Source organism: Mastomys coucha, unplaced genomic scaffold (genome assembly GCF_008632895.1).
Source record: "Mastomys coucha isolate ucsf_1 unplaced genomic scaffold, UCSF_Mcou_1 pScaffold12, whole genome shotgun sequence".
In the NCBI taxonomy this organism is placed as follows: domain Eukaryota; kingdom Metazoa; phylum Chordata; class Mammalia; order Rodentia; family Muridae; genus Mastomys; species Mastomys coucha.
Genome location: NW_022196894.1, coordinates 78,982,579 through 78,995,959, shown reverse-complemented (window position 1 = coordinate 78,995,959; position 13,381 = coordinate 78,982,579). Strand labels below are relative to the sequence as shown.

Genomic DNA, 13,381 nt, shown 5'->3' with positions numbered 1-13,381 from the left:
GGCAGGGCATCATGGAGCATGCACATTGCACTCTTAAAGAACTTTTACAAAAACAAAAAGGGGGAATTGGCCAAGGCCATACCCCAAAAGAAAGAATTGCTCTTGCTCTTTTTACCTTAAATTTTTTAAATTTGGATGTAGATGGGCTTTCTGCTGCGGATCGTCATCAGTGCAGCAGAGGTTCCTTGAAGGGATTTGTGAAGTGGAATGATGTTATCTCGGGCATATGGCATGGTCCTGACCCAGCGCTGGTGTGGGCGAGGGGATCTGTTTGTGTTTTTCCTCAGGATCATTTGGAGCCTTTGTGGGTCCCCGAGCAATTGATGCGGAAGTGTGCCATGCAGAATGGAGAGATCGTGCCCAAGAACCCTGTCCACCCTTCTTCTGTTCCTGCTGGAGAGCCAAGTGGAGCCGAGATGGGGGATTCTGTCGGTGTTTCCAAGACCAATGCCAATACGACATAATGCTCGAGTGTTTCCTCGCTTTTTTAATACCAATAGAAATTTAGATGTTCCATTTTTGCCTTTAGGTTGGTTGGTCTCCTATTGCTGGTCTGCCCTGTGGGCCTGTGGTATATATGCAGGATCAGGTTCACTCAGAGAAGGAATGCAGCCATGATTGTGCAAGCATTTATGGCCATTGAGGCAGGACAGTCTCCCTAGGCATGGCTGGCAGTCATGCAAAAATGATCGTCACGTTCAGGCTGCAAGGTAAAGCACTGCACTCAGGATCAGCTTCTAGCAACCCTGAGAAGAGCACATCTGATTGCATGAGGGTTGGTACCCCAGACCCCACCTCTGAGAAAAAGGTATCGGACGGGTCTGGTACTCTTTGGGTGGATGACACCTAAGTGAGGACCCGTACAATGTCCCTGTTTCCAGCATCAGAGATCAGACCTCTACTCTTGCCTGTTTGATTTAAAAACTAAAAGGGGGAACTGTGGAGAGCTGTTTTCAGCTGTGCCCCGAGAGCGAGTGGTCTCATAAACAAGCCCTCATTTGCCTAAGCTTACTGCCATTGGTTGCTTCTGCATCTGATGACCTATCTGCTTTTGCCACATGGTCCATTGGGATTGGCTAAGCTTGGGAGTACTTAACGACCTAGGGTGGGCTGGAAGGCGGGGCTTAGATGGCAGGAAGGCGGGGCTTAAGTAACGGCTCTCTGGAGGCAGAAGTAGCAGTAGAAGCAGGAGGAGAAACACTATTAAAAAAGGTTCCTGAATAAACTTCTAAAAGGAAGAGCTCGGGTCGTGTCTTTCTTGCAGACGTGACATTGGGGAAGTTTTCTTCTATAATTTTGTTGAAGATATTTACTGGGCCTTTAAGTTGGAGGTCTTCACTCTCTTCTATACCTATTATCCTTAGGTTTAGTCTTCTCATTGTGTCCTGGATTTCCTGTATGTTTTGGGTTAGGGTCTTTTTGCTTTTTGCATTTTCTTTGACTGTTCTGTCAATGTTGTGTATGTTATCTTCTGACCCTGAGATTCTCTCTTCTATCTCTTGTATTCTGTTAGTGATGCTTGCATCTATGTTTCCTGACTTCTTTCCTAAGATTTCTAACTCCAGAGTTGTCTCTTTTTGTGATTTCTTTATTGTTTCTACTTCCATTTTTAGGTCCTGGATGGTTTTACTCAATTCCTTCACCTGTTTGTGTTTTCCTGCAATTCCTTAAGGGATTTTTGAGTTTGCTCTTTAAGTGCTTCTACTTGTTTACTTGTGATCTCCTGTAATTCTTTACGGGATTTTTTTTTGTTGTTGTTGTTTCCTCTTTAAGGGCTTGTACCTCTACTTGTTTACTTGTGATCTCCTGTAATTCTTTATGTGATTTTTTTTTTGTTTCCTCTTTAAGGGATTGTACCTCTTTACCTGTGTTTTCCCGTATTTCTTTAAGGGAGTTATTCATGTCCTTCTTATGTTCCTTTATCAGCATTGTGAGAACCAATTCTTGCTTTTCCGGTGTTTTGGGATATCCAGGACTTGCTGCAGTGGGAGTACTAGGTTCTGATGAAGCCAAGTAGTCTTGGTTTCGGTTGGTAGGATTCTTGCATTTGCCTTTCACCATCTCTTGATTTTTGGTGTTAGATGTTCTTAGTGTCTCTGACTAGAGCTTGTCCTGTCCCTGCTGATCTTCAGCTCCCCTGGGACTCATGGGGCCTGTGCCTCCAAGCTGACTGCTCTTGTCTTAGAAACTCACCTGAGAGAAAATGGTGGATTTTACCTGAGTCTTTGGGTTAAAACACTCCCTGGAGGCAGACCCTCCACTTTCAGGGAAGGGGCAGAGAGGATCACTGATCCACCTCTGTCACTCGGAAGCTGAGAGGATCCTGTCCCTGCCACCCTGTGACTCCCCTGTGACTCATGGGGCCTGTGCCTCCCAGGCTGGCTGTTCCCATCTTAAAAACTCACCGGAGAGAAAATGGTGGATCTCACCTGAGTCAAGACCCAGTTCTAAGGCCCAGAAAATATTTTCAATGAAATCACAGATGAAATTTCTCCAAATTGTTTATAAACGTATAAGAAACTGATAGAACAGCAATTAAATTGGGGAAGAGAGAAACAAAGAAGCAAAGAAACAAAGAAAGAAAATAAAAAAAAATCCTTCAGCCACATTATAATCAAAACACTAAATATATAGAATAAAAAAATTAAAAGCTGCACGAGAAAAAGGCCAACTGTCTAAACTAACAAAATCAGAAAAGAAAGGGAGACATAACAACAGACATTGAGATAATTCAAAGAAATATTACATCTTACCTCAAAAGCTTGTACTCTACAAAATTGGAAAAATCTAAATAAAATGGATGATTTTCTAGATTGATACCATTTGCCAGAGTTAAATCAACATCAGAGTAACTATTTAAAAAGTCCTACATCCCATAAGGAAATAGAAGCAGTCATTAAAAGTCTCCCCATGGGAAGTTGAGGTCCAAATTATTTTAATGCAAAATTCTACCAGACTTCTGAAAGAATACTGCCGAACTCATTCTATGAGCTCATAGTCACAATGATGCCTAAACCACACAAAGACTCAACAAAAAGAATTTTAGAAAATTTCTCTTATGAATACTGATGCAAAAATAATGAAATAGAAACTGAATCCAGGACCTCATCAAAAACATTACTACACATAATTAAGTAGGCTTCATTCTAGAATGCAGAAGTGGTTTAATATTTGAAAATCCATGAATATAGTCCACCATATCAACACAACCCATATGATCATCTCGTTAGATGCTGAAAAATCCTTTGACAAAATCCAGCACTGCTTCATGTTAAAAGTCTTGGAAAGATCAGGGATACAAGGTGTTTAACTATATATAATAAAAGCAATATACAGTAAGCCAATACCCAACATCTAATTAAATGAAGAGTAACTTAAAGCAATTCCACTAAAATCATGGACAAGGCTGCCCACTCTCTCCACACCTTCTCAGCTTAGTCTTTGAAGTTATAGCTGCAGGATCAAGAGCATAGAGAAATCAGTATATTACTATTCACGGATGATATGAGAGTATACATAAGTGACCTGAAATATTTGATCAGAGAACAACACTAATTAACACTTTCAGCAAAGTGGACCACAAAATTAACTCAAAAATACCAGTATCCTTCTTTAACACAAGCATTGAACAGGATGAGAAAGAAATTTGGAAAAACAACACCCATTAAAATAGCCACAAATAATTTAAAATATTTTGGCGTAATTCTAACCAAACAAAGGAAAGGCCTATATGACAAACTTCAAACTTCTGAAGAAAGAAACTGAGAAATACATCAGAAGATTGAAAGATCTTCTATGCTCCTGGGTGTCTATGGTGGTGACCCTAGCTGAAACTCCTAGCAGCTGGGGATATGGAGACTCACGTGACCACCTCCTGCAGCCAGGCAGGACTCCCAGTTGTGGGAAGAGATAACAAAACACCCACAAAACCTGCAACACAAAATTTGTAAGTTTTGCAGGATGCACAGGAACAAAGAGGGAGAGTTTTGTTTTCCCCCAACCTGTCTCAGACATTGCAACCTGCATAATATTGAGCACTTTGGCCTCTGTGGTGATTTTCTGTCAGTTTTTTTTTTTTTTAAATTTATTTATTTTAGGTATATGAGTACACTTGTTACTATCTTCAGACACACCAGAAGAGGGCACCAGTTCTCAATACAGATGGTTGTGAGCCACTGAACCACTCCAGCCCTTTTTAAATTTTTTTAAAACATTTATTATTTACTTTTTTATGTATGTATTAACGTATGTATGTATGTGTTTATTTATTTATTTATTTATTTATTTATTTTTATTTTACTTTGGTGTTTTGAGACAGGGTTTCTCTGTGTAGCCCTGGCTATCCTGGAACTCACTCTGTAAACCAGGCTAGCTTTAACTCAGACATCTGCCTGCTTCTGCCTCTCAAGTGCTGGGATTAAAGGCATGTGCCACCACTGTCAGTCTTAAGGTTGCAAACAAGCTGTGTCTTTTGCCTTTGGCTGCTAAGATCTCGGGAGTTTTACCAGGGCTTCCCATGCCATGCCTGCACAGATTCCTTCAAAGCAAAAGGTCACTCTTGGAGGAAGTGTCCCATGACTGAAGCGCTGTTACTACTTTCTTGAAGCTCCTCTGGGCAACTTGCTGAGATGCCCCGGATTATGATGAAAGGGGGCGTGTCGAGGAATACATAGGATGAAATTCTGAAAGCAGCCATAATGAAATATGGGAAAAACCAGTGGTCTAGGATTGCCTCATTGCTGCATAGGAAATTCGCAAAGCAATGCAGAGCCAGAAAGTATGAATGGCTGGATCCTAGTATTAAAAACAAGCAAGCAACCAACCAAACAAACAAAAACTGAATGGTCCAGAGAAGAGGAAGAAAAACTCTTGCACTTGGCCAAGCAGATGACAGCACAGTGGAGAACCATTACTCCGATATAAGAAGAACAACAGTGCCGGGCAGGCTCTCTGCCGGGCAGAACCAGGTCAGAGAGGAAGAGAACCCTGTCCAGTCCATCCTCTCTCTAAGGGCTGAGTGGGATGGTGAGTGTATTGGTTCAGATCTCCTGCCTCCGGAGAATAACAACCCCAAGCCAGGAGTCTGTCAAAGCAGGAACTCATTTTATTGTATCAATCTTTTCTTTATAAAGCTCTGAGAGAGGAGGCAGAGTTTTCTGCTGAGGTGAGATGACATATGGGGAGGGGAAAGTTGATGAAGGGAATGGGGTGACTATCGAAACCAACAGTTACTCTACTTCAGCAGGAGTTAGGCAAAGGCAGGCTTAAGCAGGTTGTGCTGAGTCACTCCAGTACTGAAGTGACTGGGACAGTTTACACAACTTAAGCCAGGCTCAGGTTTGTCTTGAAGGCCCAAACTAGGGCCAAATAGAACCCAATACAGCAGCCCAGCACTTGGAACACTATGGATTCCTCCTGGATAAAAGTGTCCAAGGGGATAATGAAGAGACGAAAGCAGAAGACCACCAAAAACTTAAGCCTGGAAAAATAGATCCAAACCCAGAAACCAAACCAGCCTGTCCTGATCCAACTGATGTGGATGAGGGTGAGCTTGAGATGCTTTCTGAGGCTGGAGCCCGCCTGCCAGTACTCAAGGAAAGAAGGCTAAAAGGAAAGCAAGAGAAAAGCAGTTGGAAGAAGGAAGGTGCCTTGTTGCCCTCTAGAAAAGATGAGAGCTTCAAGAAGCTGTCATAGAGATCCCAGAAGAAAAGGAAAAAGAGGAGAGGAGTTGATTATAATGCTGAAATCCCATTTGAAAAAAAAGCCTGCTCTTGTTTTTTATGATACTTCTGAGGAGAATTACCAGGCCCTTGATGCAGATTTCAGGAAACTATGACAGCAGGATCTTGATAGGGAGCTAAGATCTGAAAAAGAAGGAAGAGATAGAAAAAAAGAGAACAGCATTTAAAAAAGAAAATGGAATCTAGTTTACTATTCAGTATCCTTCAAACTAGTGGTGTCTCTGAGTTTGCTAAAAGGATAAGCAAACTTGTGTTGCCTGCCCCTCAGATTTCAGATACTGAACTCCAGGAAGTTGTCAAGGTAGACCAGGCCAGTGAAGTTGCAGGGCACATTACCTATCTTGAGCATAGCCCTTATGAGGAGTTCTCCAAAGAAGATCTGAAAAAGGCCCAGGATGTTCTATACAAGAGATGGAAGTGGTAAAACAAGGAATGAGCCATGGAGAACGCTCCAATGAAGCTGGATGTGGGAGGAAATCTACAGTCGAGTCCTCTATCTTCCTGCTGAGAGCTGCTACATATGGGCTAATCTTGCTAGCAGAAAGGACAAAATTGAATGATTTGAAAAGATACTTGAGATAAATGGGGATCACATGACAACAGAGCCAAGAGAGCTGCAAAGATGGAAAAGATGATGAAAATGTTGCTTGGTGGTTACCAGTCTTGTATTATGGGACTCATGAAAAGAGCTGAATGACTTATGGGACCAGATAGAGCAGGCTCACTTGGAGGTACACACTTTTGAAGAACTCAAGAAACATGAAGACTTTGCTATGTCCCATAGACTAGAGAGTCTAAAAGATGTGCCGCAGCAACACGAACCAGAGAAAGAGCCTCAGCAGAGATATGAGGATTTGCTGATGGAGAATGAGACTTTACAGGCAAACTTCTGAAGCACAGTTGATGCCCTGCCACAGGAGAACTAGTCGCTGGTTTCATACTGAGCAAGGCTGAAACTGACCTTTCTCTTCACTGACAAAGTTACCCAGCACCTGTGGTTTCTCTGGTGTTTGAATGACACTGATCTTGCACATTCCATGTTACAAACTTGGACCCCAGGATAATGAGGGTTTAAATTATCCAGATGCTCATTCTTTGCTAATGTCATATTTATAAGATTTCATAGTTTAGGCCTTTAATTTAAAAAGCCTGACTTTAAATACTGCCTGTGAGTAGACCCTTGAATAAAAGTACATGTGAAAAACCGAGAGAGAAATAAAGGTAGAACAGAGATTGAGTCAAGGGACAGCCAATGTCTGACCCAAATGAGACCCACCCTACAGGAGAGAGACAACCCCTAAACCTATTAATGTCACTGCTATGCTTGCAGACAGGAGTCTAACATAACTTTCTACTGAGAGGCTTCATCGAACATATGATGGAAACTGATGAAGAGACCCACAGCCAGACATCAGGTAAGTATGGGGAGTCTTGTGGAAGAGTGAGAGTTAGGAATGAGAGAGCTGGATTCTTCTATGACATCACAGAAAGACATATAGTCAACTACACTAGGCTAATGGGGACTCTTAGAGATTGAACCACTAATGAAAAGGAGTACAAGAGCTGAACTTCCCTGTTTCTGAGACAGGGAGGAGGTATTGTGGAAAGGGGCTTTTGTAGAAAGGATTAGGTAGGGAGGAAGAAGGCAGAGTCTGTATTTCAGATGTAAAGTTAATAAATAAGTAAATAAATAAAATCACGGAATGAAAAGATTAAATTCTCAAAATGAATATTTGAACTTAAATGATTAAAGACATATATGGCTATATAAACAAAATTGTTATGAATTATCATTAAATTCATAAACCTAAAAAGAAACTCCAAAACAGTGAGGCATTGAGAGGTGTGACATGAATGTAATCTTTCTTTGATACATCAAAGAACAAAATGATTGAAGGAATATATTCATTTTAAGTTTGAATCCTAACATTAATCACAAGGAAAACGTCTGTATAGTGAAAACAATGGGGAGATTTTACAAATTTTGACAATATATTGTTGGGAGCCGACTCCTAGCAGAAAGCGGCTATCATCTCTGCAGCCATCTTGGGCTATTTACATACAGGTTGGTACTTTTCCATGCTGACAGAAAGACTCATTTTCCTAGCATGATGTTTTTGTAAGCAGCCTACCACAGCTGAACACACTCTGATAATAACCTGTTTTTCTCAGACACATCCTGGATTTGTGGCTAAGTGTCTCCAGCTGCACTCCCCAACTTGTGCTTATATACCCATAGTTGCCTTTCAATAAAGGAGACTTGGACAGACTGTCTTGTCTCCATTCTTCCTATCTCTTGCCCCTCCATACCCATTCTCTTCCTTGCAGGCCCTGCTGACTGACCCTCAGGCTGGGTCACCTGGCACCTGACATGGGGCAGCAAGAACCAGAGACCACCCCATGAGGGACATTACTGGAAGAAGGGTCGACTGAAAACTCAAAAGTGAAACTAAAGTGATCACCACAGGAACCTGCCAAGTCAGGACCCTTGACGAAAATGGGTCAAGAAATAAGGCGGCATGAACTATATGTGGAACAAATGAGAAAGGCTTCAAAGATGCAAGGAGTAAAGGTAAAAATTCAGCATTTGTTGTCATTTTTATTTTGTTAAGGAGTTATGTCCCTGGTTTCCTCAAGAAGGAACCATTGATGAAAAAAGATGGCATAGATTTGGAGATGCACTTAAAGATTTTTACAAGATTTTGGGGCCTGAAAAGCTCCCAGTTGCTGCCTTTTCATATTGGAACTTGATAAACGAAATGAACTCAACAGAATATCTGTCAATAGTGGTGGCTGTTGAGAAGGGTGAGAAAAATTTAAAAGACAAAGGAGAGGAAAAGTAAAGAAAAAGACAAAAGATAAGGTTGAGTCCTCTAAGGAGGAAATAGGTTTAATTTCTCTAGTGATGGTGATAAAGGAGTGACCTCTCAAAGGTTGCCAATAAGTCTCAAAATTCAGCATACTTCAGAGACAAAAAATCCGAGAGAAACAATCAAATAGTAAAGAGAAATAACTCAACGTCTCAAACGACAGAGATAAAACACATATATCCTAAATTGAGATCCAAAATACAGCTACAGAATGATGATTTGTCTGAGTTAGAGGACAACCTGGAGGAAGAGGCAAACAAATATTAAGATCCTGAATGCCCCCCCCCTTTTCAGAGACCTCCTCATCTGCGCCCCTTGGACTACCTGATGGTGTTCTGGGAATGGCTATCTTGGAACCTAGAAAAGAATTGCAGGATAAAATCTTAGCCCTAAAACTGTAAATAGAATTAGAAGGAAGAACATCAGGACTTAACTACTTAACTACAAGAATTAAAGACCAGGAAGACATCTCTGGAGGGTAAAGCCACGGGAGAAAATCCCCCAGGTTCTCTCGTTTTTTAATGTGGAGTCCAAAGATGGCTCCTGTCCTCTGGCTTTGGTTTAGCTGCAGATTGCCCAGAGGAGGAAGAGGCTGAGGCTTTCTCTGTATCAGAGACCATAGATGCTCAAGAGGTTGCTTGGAGACATCACACAGGGTTCAATTTCCAAGTCATTAAAAAATTTAAAAATGCAGTGTTACAATGTTTTACTCTTGCAATCTTGGAATCTGATGCAGAGGTGTGGCTGACTCCTGGGGAATGGAATACCCTAGTCAGAGCAGTTCTTAGAGGTGATAACCATCTTATCTGGAAATCAGAGTATCACGAGACCTGTAAAGAGATGGCTAGGAGGAATGCTCAGGCAGACAATGGTTAGTCCATTGATGCCTTATTGGGAGAAGGGCAATTCACTTCAAGTGATGACCAGATGCAATATGATCCAGGCTTATTCACTCAAATTCAAAATGCAGCTATGAAGGCTTGGCATAAACTACCGGTAAAAGAAGACCCTAGTTAATCTTTGACAGCAGTCAGAGAAGGGCCTGATGAACGATTTTCTGACTTTGTTCATGGACTGATGACAACAGCAGGGACAATTTTTGGTAATGCAGAGGCAGGTGTGGACTATGTGAAACAGCCTGCCAAGCAGCCATTAGACCCTACAGGAAAAAGACAGACCTCACTTAGTACATCAGACTGTTCTGACATAGGGCTGTCCTATGAACAAGGCATGGCTATGGCAACAGCCACCATACAAGGACAATCAGTAAGAGACTTCTTGACAAGTAGAGACAAAAAGTCCTGTTTTAAGTGTGGCAAGCCTGGACATTTTGCAAGATTGCAGGGAAGGAAACAAGTCAACTCTAAGACAGCCTGAGAAGCAGCCTGGGCTATGCCCACAACAACATCCCTTTCAGAACTTAGTCTGAAACCCAGAGCAACCCCAGGAAGCACAGGACTAGTCCTCAGTTCCACCACGCACACAGTACTTACCCCAGAAATGGGACCTCAGCCCTACCCACCGGAGTGTTGGGACTGCTCCATCCAAATGTGTTGAGCTTGAGAGTGGGAAGAAGCATGACTACCATGCAAGGACTACAAAGTTTTCCTGGTGTTATAGACAATGATTATTAAGGAGAGATTAAGGTAATGGCAATACAGAATAACAGAATACTGTTACAATCCCCACATAAGGGCCCCAGAGTTATATCACCTTAATTCCCAGACTTTAAAGATCATATTTAAAATTACCAGAGAACAAGCTAGGCAAGTTGTCAAACAATGTCGATCAATCATGTATTACATTTTTACCAGTTCCTCATTTGGCCATAAATCCAAAGGAGCTGATGCCAAACAACCTCTGGCGAATGGATGTTACTCATTATAATGATTTTGGAAATAAAAAAATATATACATATGTTTGTAGATACATACAGTGGTTTCATTTATGGGACATTACAAACTGGAGAAACAAGCCAACATATGATCACTCATATGCTTGCTACAATCACTGTATTGGGTGTGCCTAAACAGATAAACTGACAATGATCCAGATTATACAAGCTCCAGTTTCTACCAATTTTGTAAGAAATTGGGAATACTACATAAAGTAGGTATTCCCTATAATCCACAGGGCCAGCATAAGGTAGAAAGGGCACATCAAAACATTAAACATCAACTTGAAAAAATTAAAAAAAGGGAAATGGTACCCCAGAAGCATCATTCATCACATGCTCCTTATTTTAAATATTTTAACTTTGGATTCTGAAGGAAAATCTTCTCCAGATAGATGTTGGCATCCTGACACCAAAAAGTTTTGAAACAGTCCTCTGGAAAGATCCATTAACCAGAACATGGAATGGGACAGACCCAGTGCTTATCTGGGGAAGAGGTTGAATTCCCAAACAGCAGATGCCACACACTGGCTGCCAGAGAGACTGATTAAACAAATAGACAATAATAACAGATCCAGGGAGGAGAAGTCCCCTGACAATGGTGTTTCTTCTTTTCAGGGAACATGAAGATTCTCTACATCCTGATGCTACTACTGCCTTTCACAACTGCCTTCAAACTGGAACAGATCAACCAGCATATGCCATATAACCTGACTTGGCAAGTCCTCAGTGCTGAAGGAGTCATCAGCAGCAGTGCCTCCAAGGTGGCTCCATTGGACTCTTGGTTCCCTGACTTATGATTTAGTGGACTACATCTCTTTAACTGTATAAAGTGGGGTCAACACTCTATATTGCTAGGTTTTTTTTTTTGTGTGTGTGTGTGTGTGCCCTGCAGAAAAATAACAATAAGAGAAAATGTGGAGGCCCTGGTGAAGCACACTGTGCTGGCTGGCACTGTGTATCTACAGGCCATATTTGGTGGTCCCTGCCTTTGGCCACTGACAAAATTAGAGTTAGTGTCAAAAACTCTGTGGCCATTCAGGGATATTACTCCTGTAATGGGGGACAACCAAGATACCCAGACTATTTATTCTCTTGTCTCTAGGGCCCATATTGTTCAATAAACTGATAGCTTTTGTATGACAGCAGATAGACGCTATTCAAATGAAACCCATACAGGTCCATTATCAGAGACTGGAAGTAGGAAACTCTAAGTAGGAGACCAATAAGGAATAGTCCCTAACTTATGTGCTAAACCCGAGATCCAATGATAGGTAAGAGAACACCTCAAGACCCCTCCCCCAATTGGGAGGCCTCACCATCCTAAGACAGGAGCTCAGCCAAGAAAGGGCTGTTGAGTGTCCAGAGATGGGAAAGGAAGGCTAGGGTCCATTCCAACCTAAGACAGGCATGGTTTCTGTAAGTTTTCCCAGCCTTCCCTTTTGAAAAAAAATTAAAAGGGGGACCCTGTTGGGAGCCAACTCCTAGCAGAAAGCTGCTATCATGTCTGCAGCCATCTCGGGGTATTTTCCTACACATTGGTACTTTGCCACCATGATGAAAGACTTGTTTTCCTAGCATGATGTTTTTGTAAGCACCCCACCACAGCTGAACACACTCTGATAACATCCTGTTTTTCTGAGACACATCCTGGACTTGTGGTTAAATGTCTCCAGCTGCACTTCCCAAGTTGTGCCTACATATCCATAGTTGCCTTTCAATAAACGAGACTTGATCAGACAGACTGTCTTGTCTCCATTCTTCCCATCTCTTGTCCTAACATCCCCACTCTTTCCCTTGCAGACCCCTTTACTGATCCGTGTGCCTGGTCAATATATCATCAATTTCTTTTTATTTTTTAAAGATTTATTTATTTAGTTTATGTGAGTATATTGTAGCCATCTTCAGACACACCAGAATACGGCAGCAGATCTTATTACAGATGGTTATGAGTCACCATGAGGTGGCTGGGAATTGAACTCAGGACCTCTAGAAGAGCAGTGACTGCTCTTAACCACTGAGCCATCTCTCCAGCCCAAAGAAAAAGTCTGAATAGTGAAGAGGATGGGAAATTTTACAAATATTGACAATGTATCATCAAATTTTTTATGATGAAAATGTACAGTTGTTGACAATTTTTCAAACATAAAATATAATATAAGTAATACATCAATGAAATGTTGCACAAGTAGAAGAAAACTCCATATTATTCAGCTTAACAAAGTATATAATCAGCTTGTACCTTTTGGATTATACAATCCTGTACTGGCTGATTTTGTGTGTCAACTTGGCACAGGCTGGAGTTATCACAGAGAAGGGAGCTTCAGTTGGGGAAGTGCCTCCATGAGATCCAGCTGTGGGGCATTTTCTCAATTAGTGACCAAGTGGGTAGGGCCCCTTGTGGGTGGTGCCATCACTGGGCTGGAGGTCTTGGGCTCTATAAGAGAGCAGGCTGAGCAAGCCAGGGGAAGCAAGCCAGTAAAGAACATCCCTCCATGGCCTCTGCATCAGCTCCTGCTTCCTGACCTGCTTGAGTTCCAGTCCTGACTTCCTTTGGTGATAAACAGCCATGTGGAAGTAAGCGAAATAAATCCTTTCCTCCCCACTTTGCTTTTTGGTCATGATGTTTGTGCAGGAATAGAAACCCTGACTAAGACAAACCCTAAGGTGATAGAAGTTTTCACCTGTTTCTGTTAGTTTAATAATTCACTAGTTTGTCCTTGAAATTTGACTGGTAGGTAACCTGATTAGTAATTATAGGAAACATGCAATCACAATAAAGTAAAATGGTACATGCCCAGGTGTAGGTTATTGTAGCCCGCGCGGTCCTCTCGCCGGGAAGAAGACACGCGGACACACTAGGTTCCTTCTGCAGC

The 13,381-nt window shown here is 41.8% G+C and overlaps 1 long non-coding RNA gene and 1 pseudogene across 1 annotated transcript; both read left to right on the top strand.

Annotated features, from left to right (window-relative positions):
• The first annotated feature begins 4,628 nt into the window (after window positions 1-4,628).
• Window positions 4,629-6,634, top strand: LOC116086523 (annotated as a pseudogene).
• A 648-nt stretch (window positions 6,635-7,282) lies between these two features.
• Window positions 7,283-11,354, top strand: LOC116086522. The gene is made up of 3 exons (XR_004116979.1): window positions 7,283-7,336; window positions 8,070-8,313; window positions 11,124-11,354. It is a non-coding gene; the product is annotated as an uncharacterized LOC116086522 (long non-coding RNA).
• The last annotated feature ends 2,027 nt before the right edge of the window (window positions 11,355-13,381 follow it).